This window comes from Maylandia zebra, linkage group LG5, assembly GCF_041146795.1.
Source record: "Maylandia zebra isolate NMK-2024a linkage group LG5, Mzebra_GT3a, whole genome shotgun sequence".
In the NCBI taxonomy this organism is placed as follows: Eukaryota; Metazoa; Chordata; class Actinopteri; order Cichliformes; family Cichlidae; genus Maylandia; species Maylandia zebra.
This window is the reverse complement of record NC_135171.1, coordinates 23086671-23097176: the sequence shown is the minus strand read 5'-3', so window position 1 is coordinate 23097176 and position 10506 is coordinate 23086671. Positions and strand designations below refer to the sequence as shown.

Genomic DNA, 10506 nt, shown 5'->3' with positions numbered 1-10506 from the left:
AAAATATGAAGGTAATTTGCCTTAAATAATTGAAGCTTAGTTATATGTGCCCAGTTTACACATATAAATAGAATTTTATATTCTATAATTTTCTGTAATGTTATTCCAGAGCCATAAATTTATAATTATCATAATTTGGAAAAAAATATTACTAGGAAATAAAATAAAGGAGAATCCAACTTTGATTTGTCTGCAAATGATGGCCTAGATATAAAAATGAATGTAAATGTTAACAGATAATGTAGTACTTTTGTTAATCTTCTTTCACTAAGCTTAAAAATCTGCAGAAATTATATCTTGATTTTTAATTAAAAATCCACTAGAGATCCAGTATCTCCAAAAAACAAAAAAGCTCAGATTCTCACCAGCTCTTCTTTGAGTGTAGAGAAGTAAAAATCCCATGACGATGAAGGCCACAGCTACTCCGGAACAACTCACAACAATTACAGTTATCAGCAGCGTCCCTGCAATGGAAACATTTATTAGCAAAGAACGCTATCATATGAAAGTTTTTGTTAACACACACCATTCAGTTAAACTGCAGGAAGGTCTTGAAGACATAAAAATCTGGATGGCCTCTAACTTTCTCCTTCTAAATTGAGATTAAACTGAGGTTATTGTACTCAGCCCTGAAAATCTTAGAAATATAGTATCTAACCAGACTCTTACTCTAGATAGCATTACCTTGGCCTCTAGTAACACTGTGAGAAATCTTGGAGTCATTTTTGATCAGGATATGTCCTTCAATGCACATATTAAACAAATAAGTAGGATTGACAATATGTAGTATTTAAAAGTAGAATGGGAGATATGTGTGTCAGCAGGTATAATATATGACCGATTGTGCTTGTTAACATAGCCAGTCTACCGGTTTTTTCATCTTGTGGTGATGGATCCATTGGATGTGTGTTATCTGAAGAAATGGGTATATACACATGCTGTCTGTCTGAAATGCAAAAAAACATACTGAAATCTACATATGTGTCATCGCTTTACGTAAAGTGTCTCAGAATCAGTTTACAGTTTCATCACCTGATACATGTTTCTCTGAAGTTGGCGTTATGGGCATTCCTGCAACGGTAGTAAATACACAAAAGTAGTACAAAATGATAATGGGACAAGAGTGGCAAACACTTACTTTGTACAGTAATGGAGGTTAGGTTACTGTATGGAGAGCCTGACCCTCCAGGTTGTGTCATAAAAAAACATAAGGAATACCAGTTTTGTCACCCGGAAAGATGGTTACTAAATCCATGGTTCTTTTTCCATTCTTTATATTTCCCCCTAAAAACACATTTAAAGCTGAAACATTACAGCACAAAACTTCTGTTGTTAGGATGCTGTATCAGTATATAATGTGATGAAAAAGAAGGTCACTTACTTTGTACTGTAATGGTCGATGTGCTACTGTTCCGAGACTTTAACTCTCCAGGTTGTGCAGTGTAAAAACAGATCACTTTAATTTCAGCAGGTGTCCTGAGATTTGCCATCTCCAGCAGCGTGGTTGCTGTCAGTGTTGTTAGACAGGAAAACCCTTTCACCGTCCCTCCACTCAAAGTGTAGAAATAACATTCAGGCACAGAAACAGATGAAGGAGTCTCACAGTTCAGTGTGACTGACTCTGTCTCTGTGATCACCAGTGGATTAACGATGAGTTTAGGTGGAAGGGGAGCTGAAAAGTTGAAACATTAAATACAGTTAGGATCACATCTATGCCTGACCATCATGCATTCTTTGCTTTCACACATTAAGATAACATCAGTACTTTGTGGTAAAGCCGCTCACTCACTTTTGATGATGATGGAGGAAGAGTCACTGTAAAAAGAGTTTGACCCTCCCGTCTGGGGCGTGTAAGAACAACTCACTTTAATCTCTGCAGGTGGTCTGACACCGGCCATCTCCAGAAGTTCAGTTGCTGTCTGTTGTGTCAGACAGGACAACTTTCTAACAGTTCCTTTACTCGAAGTGTAGAAATAACACTCTGAAACCGAAGATGGAGCCTCACAGTTCAGTGTGACTGAATCCATCTCTGTGATAGCTGATCTACTCACTGTCAGTGTAGGTTGGAGAAAAGCTGCAGAGACAGATTATAACATATGTGTCTGGAATAGGTATAGGGTGGTTTTGCTGCTTATTGTAATACTGCAACTAAAAGTAATATTTTACAGTCATATTTACTCACATCTTATGGTGAGTGGAGACACATTACTCATTGGAGACTGATATATAAAAAGGTAAAAACAGGTCACTTTTAATGTAACAGGTGCACTTTGATGTGCAAGTGATAGCATTTCAGATCCAGTCAGTTTCTGCAAACAAGAAAATTTCTTGGCAAGTTGTTGTCCTGAAGTGCGAAAATAACAATCAGATATAGAAACAGATGGTGGAGTCTCACAGTCCAGTATGACTGAGTCTGTCTCTGTGATCACCTGTGGTCTCACTTTCAGTTTAGGAGGAAGAAGGGCTGAAAAATTGAAGTTAGGTAATTATCAGAGTCAGCACCAAGATGTAAATGATTCAGGTTCATGTATATACTGTAATTGCAATATATATGTCAGAAAAGTTACGTACCATTTATGGCGATGGTAGATGGTTCACTGTCAGGAGATGTTAAATAAGACCCATCACGCTTTGCAACATAAGCACATCTAACTTCAACCGCAGCAGGTAAAGTCTTTCGAGCCATCCTCAGCAGCATAGTCCCTGTTAGTGTCTGCACACAGGAGGAGCCTGTAGACACTGTTTGACTTGCAATGTAGAAATTACACTGAGACACAGAAATAGATGATGGAGCTTCACAGCTCAGTGTGACTGAGTCTGTCTCTGTGATCAGGGATTTACTCAGAATCACTTTTGGCAGATTAAAGGCTGAAAAGTTAGAGGTGAACATAAGTGAATGAAATACAAATAATATCCATGATGGTGACCAAGAAACATAATACTAGACTCAGTGACTGACCTTGTGCTTTGATATCATCAAAGAAATCTGTTGGAGAAAGAACTGATTAAAAACAAAATGTTAAAAGATTGCTTCTCCCACTAAGTGTATTTCTGTCAGTCTAATATAATATACTGTAATTACATAAACATTTAATATTGTTTAAAAGCAGACATTAAAAAGGTATCGGGTTAAATACAAAACCATTTCAAATACAAAGAAATGATAAAACGTTGAACTTACAGATGAGGATGACAAACAGCAGATGTCCAGCCATGATGAAGAACCTGAATACTGTGACTGTGAAAACTACACCTATCTGAGTTATATGTAAATGTAGTTTTCATACTTGTTATATTTACTGTCAGGAAACCACAGGCAGCATCAGAATATATCATATTCAAAAGTCTACAAAAATACATATAGGCACTGTTTCCATTGCCAATAGCAACTTCATGCTGTGGCCTCATGTGGTGTTTGTGTGAAATAAGTCTGTGAAGGTTCTCAGTCATCCAGGTCATGGTGTAGTCTAAAGAGCTTGGAAAGAAAAGCATCTGGACTTCTTTAAGTTCCTTGAGGACATTTCACCTCTTATCTGAGAAGCTTCTTGAGTTCTAAGGTCAAATGGTGGAGAGTCCCAGATTTAAGTCCTAGGGGAGTGTCCCCCAAGGGGGTCATGAACCCCCTGTTGATTTTCTACCTAATCACACGTACCAAGTTGTGAAAACGGGTGTAGGTCACAATTAGCCAAGGTTTTGCGTGAACCCGCTGTGAAACCTAGCCCCACCCTATCATTTGATTTCCTCTGTTCAAAGATGATCGTTCACAGTGGCAGTGAACAGAGGCGGTGGTTTATGACATCAGCTGTCTGCCATCTATAATCCAGTTTTGAGATCCTTTCCTAGACGGCTTAACGCCCACTCACATCCTGCGCCTGTTGACTTCAGGAAAAAGATGAAGACAATAAACATATTGGACCTATGTTTATTATTCATCCCATAGATGTGATGTAGAACAAGAAGACGGACAGACCCCTCTCTGGGCATTATCATAATCATTTTGTTTTTTTTGTTCTTTTTTAACGTACTTGAAATTTTTTGTACTGGAATAAAATCAAGTGTAAAATCCACACTTTTGCCAAGTGCCCTGTTGAAACTTATTTTATTATACTTAACAGTTATCCTCTTTCTCTTAACAAAACTGTCTTTTATAAAGATATAACACATTTGGGGGTCAGTGTAAAAGAAAGGCAGCTGTCAAATGTGAAAGTGAGGTCAGAGGTCAAATTTGACATGATATTTAAATGCAAACTATAATGTGATATTTAGAATCCCAATATACCAGTATTATTTCCTAAAAGTGGCCAACACACACAAAGGCAGCAGAATTTAAAGCATAGTTTTAGAGATAAAAGACATTTCATTAAAGTTTGACTTTGCTTGACCTTGAAGAAGAGGTCAGATGTCAAAGAAGGTGATATTTAGAATTCTCATATCATTCCCTTTATGTTTTCAGTACAACATTGCAGTAAGGAACATAGTTTTAACCCTCTGGGGTCCAGTGTATAATTGGCCGTTTTTAACTACTTTTGATTTTACCTTTAAAAACTGTTTATCTTGCCTTGTTTGGTATTATTATTTTCAGCAAAACCTCAAATATCTGAAATTTGAGTTATTTTTTCATACAATATTAGCACAATTGATCTAAATTTAGACAAAAAATCAAAATCCGAATAGAAAAGTTATATATTTTTTTACTGTAAAACCCACAAACATGTTTAACGAATCATTTTCATAACTTGAAATTCAAATAGAAATTGTATATTTCTAAAAATTATGCACAAGTTTTGCAAACAACAAAGTTATATGGTACTATTTACCTAACAATGCAGCCAAGGCCTCAGGCGTTTTTTATATAGCCATTTAAATCTATTTACAGAACAATCAGGTGTGCTGCATGAAATAAGAAGTCACACAAATTATTTGTGCCAGTCCAAAAAAATAGTTTATGTTCAGTCTTAAATTGGTCATGTGATTTTGACGCGTCTTTATCTTTATAGTTTGATCTTGCTTGACCTTGAAAAAGGGTTATCAGTCCCTTTATGTTTTCAGTACAACATTGCAGTAAGGGACATAGTTCTTAATAGCTCTTTATTGCATTAATATCACGTTGACCTTCGAATCAGTCTATTGATCTTGAATGAGAGGTCAGAGGTCAAATCTGACATGACAATTTAAGTCTTTATACGGTACTTTCTATATGCTGACCATACACACGACACTTGTAAGAATCAAAATTTCTAAGCTATAACCTTACTTTCAAAAAACAAATAAAAAACGATCTCTGTGCACAACCTTAAAAAGAATGAATCTGTCACAAAAAAACAAACATGCTGGGGCTGATGTAAATATATGAAGTATAGAAATAGAGGCTAGAGAATTTACTTCATCAATATGTGTACAATAAAATTTTAAACAAATTTTTTTCACGGTCACGCTTTTAGAGAGCATGAACAGAAATAAATTTGCACAATGAGACGGTTTCCCTTTTTAGTATTGAAGTACATCCATTTTTTTTTTTTACTTTACTTTACTGAAATCACATAAATTACCAGAAAGACAGTGTGTCACGGCGAGTGAGAAGAGCCGTGTGGAAAAGGAAAAGGAGGATCCAAACGCAGGCAGTCGTGAAGGCGTGAAGGTGATTTATAGAACACAAAAAAGAGAGGCAAACGGCAAAATGGAGAACTAAACTATACTGGGACAACTAAACTACTGAGCACGAACATGAACACGAACCTGAACATAAAGGAAGGAAGACGATGGTACATGATGATGACGGCAGGGAACACACGGAAGAAACATGGTGGATACGCAGCTGGGAATAATCAACAAGACGAGACAGAGGTAAAACTGAACACACTCACATGAGACGCAGACCTTCACAATAAAACAGGAACAAGAAACCATCACACTAAGACGCAGACTCGACATAGAGAGACAGACAGAAAATGACACATGAAACTAAACCCACACAAAACATGAGAACACAAATCTTAAACCCAAATAAACAGAAACACGGAACTCTAATAATAATAATAATAATCATCCCACCCAAAACCACAATAATCATTCAAAAAATAAACTAACAATCAAAACTCAAAATACTGGTTCGAAACTGACCCAGAACCGTGACACAGTGTAACATGGCTTTATTTGTTCTTGTTTTAAAGCCAATGATCTTTAAGAAAAATACTTCTTAATTTACAGTTTTGTTTTGTCTGTCTGTCTGTCTGTCTGTGTGTGTGTGTGTGTGTGTGTGTGTGTGTGTGTGTGTGTGTGCGCGCGCGCGCGTGCGTGCGTGCGTGCGTGCGTGCGTGCGTGTGTGTGTGTGCATCTACTGTGTCCAGAAGAACAAAACATATCCTGTTACAAAAATATCTTGAACATAATACAGAAAATATTTAATGCAGCTGGCATTTGTGGTATAGGACTATATTTCATGCTGTACCCTCCATGCTCACTAGAAACTTCTTAGGTTTACATATCTCCCCTGCAACATAATAGCAAAGCTACTTGAATAATACTGCACTGGTAATACAAATCTCTGGGCTGACACCAGAAAGCAAGCCATGCACATACAAAATGTTAAATTGGGTTTAATAATTCTCTGTTAATCTTTTGGAAATTATTGTCTTAAGTAGAAATATTATCTAAGTGAGATTCCTACAAAATAAATGAAAGAAAGAAAGAAAGAAAGAAAGAAAGAAAGAAAGAAAGAAAGAAAAATATTTTCCTGTCTTATCAATATGGCTTGAGTGTGTCAGTCTTATCTTCTGTTTTTTGCCAGTTAATTATTTTTAATGTGTTTCAGCGTGCCTGTAGAGTGCTGTATGCCAGGTCTGTTTTCATTGTAGGTGTTTCATCTGGCTCCTCAGGGATGCTGGAGTAAAAGTAGTATGTGGCAGACTAGAACAAAAATAGAGCAAAAGTTATTTGCATCTGCATTTTCTCTGTATTTAATACATTAAATGCTGAGGATGCACTTGTCTCACTTACACTCTCAGTTTGAGACTCTTGTCTTTTGAGTTGATTAGACCCTGTGAGTAATACAGAACCAGAGTTACCTTTATTTCACTTTGTATGTCTATGCATAAAAATATAATGTGTATGAAATAGGAAAAGGTCTGAGGACCGTGCTATAAAGCAAAATTATTGGGTTAGCAAGGTAAGTTGAATATAAACAGGAGATTTTAATGTCTTTTAACACCTACATCACTATGGTAACCTATGCTGAACACATCACTGGTCCAGACCAGTATTTGTATGAAATTTTGGCTTAAAATTGGCTGGAAGTTACATATTTTCACTAATTCTTTTTTTAATAGTATCCTATAAATGCAATATAGTTTTACTACAATTTATATATAAGCATGCAAAAATCAGAGCAGTTATCAACTCAGTTGGATCATGACATTAGTTTCATGCATGTTTTGCCCAGAGACTTACCTAAACTTCAGTCTATTCTGGCCTTGCATACTTATTTCATTTGCCCATTTAATGGAGGTTTCAGCTCGGGTTCAACATATCAAAGCATTGAACCCAAATCAAAGGCGAAACAGAGGTTGTTGATTGTCTTGCTTCTACTTTTGTCAGGAAATGTGCAACCAAATCCTGGCCCTGAACTGCAATATTCCCAGACTCCTTCTGATTTTAAAATAATGTCTGGTGTCAAATATATTCATCTTAATGTGCGCAGCCTACTACCGAAGATGGACATGGTCAAAATTTGGGTTAAATCTACAGATGCAGATGTTGTTATAATTTCTGAAACTTGGTTAACTAAATCTATTACTAATGAAGACATTAACATATATGGGTACAATGTATATCGCACTGATAGGCCAAAAAAAGGAGGCGGTGTAGCTATTTATGTCAAATCAAGATTTAATGCTTCGATTGTTCTGTCCCAATCGATATGCAAACAAATGGAGTTTTTGGCCTTGAATGTAGATATTGCTAATACTTTTTCGATAACCATTGCTGGGTGTTACAGGCCCCCATCTGCTTCAAAAGAGGCATTATCTTCATTAAAGCACCTTTTGGCTAAACTAAATTATACCGAACTACTAATGGCTGGAGACTTGAACTGGGACTGGCTAAATGCAACTTCTGGTGAATTTAAAGAATTCTGCGATTCAATTAATCTTACCCAGCTAGTCTATCTTCCTACCAGGCCAAATCTTAAATGCCCTGAAAAGTCTACATTAATTGATTTGGTTTTAACAAATGTACCTCATAAATTCTCTTCACTTGGTGTTTTCTGTAATGACCTAAGTGATCACTGTGTTGTTGCTGTTTGCAGAAATGCTAAAATTCCAAAATGTAAGCCACGCATAGTGTGCAAAAGGAATCTTAAACAATTTAATGAACAGGCTTTTCATCATGATTTGTCATTAGTTAATTGGGAAAAAATCGGACTATTACCAGATGTAGAGCTAGCTTGGACATATTTTAAGGAAAGTTTTATGGGAATTGTTAATAAACATGCCCCCTTACGGAAAGTTAGAATTAAAGGTCGAGAAAATCCTTGGTTTTCGCAGACACTCGCAGATAGCATACACAAGCGTAATAGAGCATGGGACAAGGCGAGACAAACAGATACTTCCACTGATTGGTCTGTTTTCAAACAGCTTAGAAATAAATGTACTTCTCTTATTAAAAAGGCCAAATCTGAATACTTTTTGTCTGTCACCACTGAGAACCTCAATGATCCACAGAAATTTTGGAAAGTAATCAAGTCTTTTTCCGCCAATAAAATGACTCAAACCTTTCCTAAATCTGTTGTAAAAGATTCAGTCTCAATTAATGATAAAACTGAAATTTTGAATTGTTTTAATGAACACTTTCTATCAGTGGGTTCCTTGTTTGCTTCTGCAGAAACTTTTTTAACAAATACTTGCCCAGAACTCTCTATGTTTTCTGGAGACCGTTTTAACTTTGTACCTTTTAGTGTTTATGAAGTGCATAAAGCTTTAAAGGCTTTGGATCACAGAAAACCTCCTGGTCCAGACTTGATGGAACCTTATTTTTTGAAGTTGGCAGCTGATTTTATTGCAGAACCACTCTCAATTCTATTTAATTTTTCAATTAAAACCAAAGAAATTCCAGCGGTTTGGAAATCAGCTTTCGTTTTGCCTTTATTGAAAGGAGGTGATCCATCGGTGTTGACTAATTATAGGCCAATATCAAATTTGTGTGTTTTATCCAAAATCCTGGAATCTCTAGTTTGTGACCAGTTGAAAGAGTTTTTGTACTCTAATGATATTGTCTCCAAATTTCAGTCAGGCTTCAGGAAAAAACACAGTACTAACACTGCCACTATGAAAGTGATAAATGATATTATTGTGGCACTTGATAAGAAATTGTACTGTGCGTCACTCTTTATTGACCTCTCAAAAGCTTTTGACACTGTTGATCATGCAGTCCTAAAAAACAGACTGCTCAGCCTTGGATTGTCAGAACATGCATTAGCGTGGTTCTCAAATTATCTGAAAAATAGAACCCAGTGCATTAAACTTGAAGGTCTTTGTTCTAAATTTGTTGCTGTCCACAAGGGGGTGCCACAGGGCTCAGTTTTGGGTCCCCTTCTGTTCCTTTTATATATCAATGACTTGGGTCAAAATGTCTCAGACACAAATTTGCATTTTTATGCTGACGACACAGTTATTTACTGTTATGGATCATCTCTTGCTCAGGCCATTGAAACTTTACAGAAAGCCTTTGTTGCTTTCCAGCATTCACTTATTCAGCTAAAATTAGTTCTCAATGCTGACAAGACTAAGCTAATGTTGTTTTCCAAGTCAAAGAAGGTCCCGGAGCCTATTCCAGTGGTGTCCACCCTTGAAGGAAATGTCATAGAGATAGTTCATGAATATAAATACCTTGGTGTCTGGATTGATGACTCCTTCACCTTTAAACCACATATAGAGAGACTAGTAAAGAAACTGAGACTTAAACTTCGTTTTTTCTTCCGTAATAAACAGTGCTTTTCTTTTGCAGTAAAAAAACGTCTTGTCACTGCAACCTTTTTATCTGTGTTAGATTATGGTGACATTCTGTATATGAACGCTTCTTCTTCATGTCTTCTAATGTTGGACACGATGTATCATGCTTCCTTGAGGTTTATTACCAATTGTAAATACCTGACCCATCACTGTGATTTGTACTTAAGAGTAAAATGGCCTTCTTTGGCCATTAGAAGACAGGGGCATTGGTACACTTTTATTTACAAAGCTATGCTTGGATTGCTGCCTCCTTATATTTGTACTTTGGTCACAAGGACAAATAGTGGTTCTTACTCCTTGCGCTCAAATGATCAGCTGCTGTTGTCTGTTCCCCTTGTCCGCACAGAGCTGGGTAAGAAAGCCTTTGTCCACTCTGCGCCTTTTTCATGGAACATGTTACAGAAAGACTGGAAACTGACTGAACTGTTGTCTTTAAATGTTTTTAAAACTAAACTCAAAGGCCTACAGGCTGCCTCAATAATGTGTAATTGTTTTGTGTAAT

General features: G+C 36.5%; 1 long non-coding RNA gene across 1 annotated transcript; it reads right to left on the bottom strand.

The window, feature by feature from the left end:
* Positions 1-696: 696 nt before the first annotated feature.
* LOC143418627 (uncharacterized) lies at positions 697-2008 on the bottom strand. Its single transcript, XR_013098647.1, has 3 exons — positions 1790-2008; positions 1382-1672; positions 697-1284 (listed from the first exon to the last, which is right to left on the bottom strand). It is a non-coding gene; the product is annotated as an uncharacterized LOC143418627 (long non-coding RNA).
* Positions 2009-10506: the final 8498 nt, after the last annotated feature.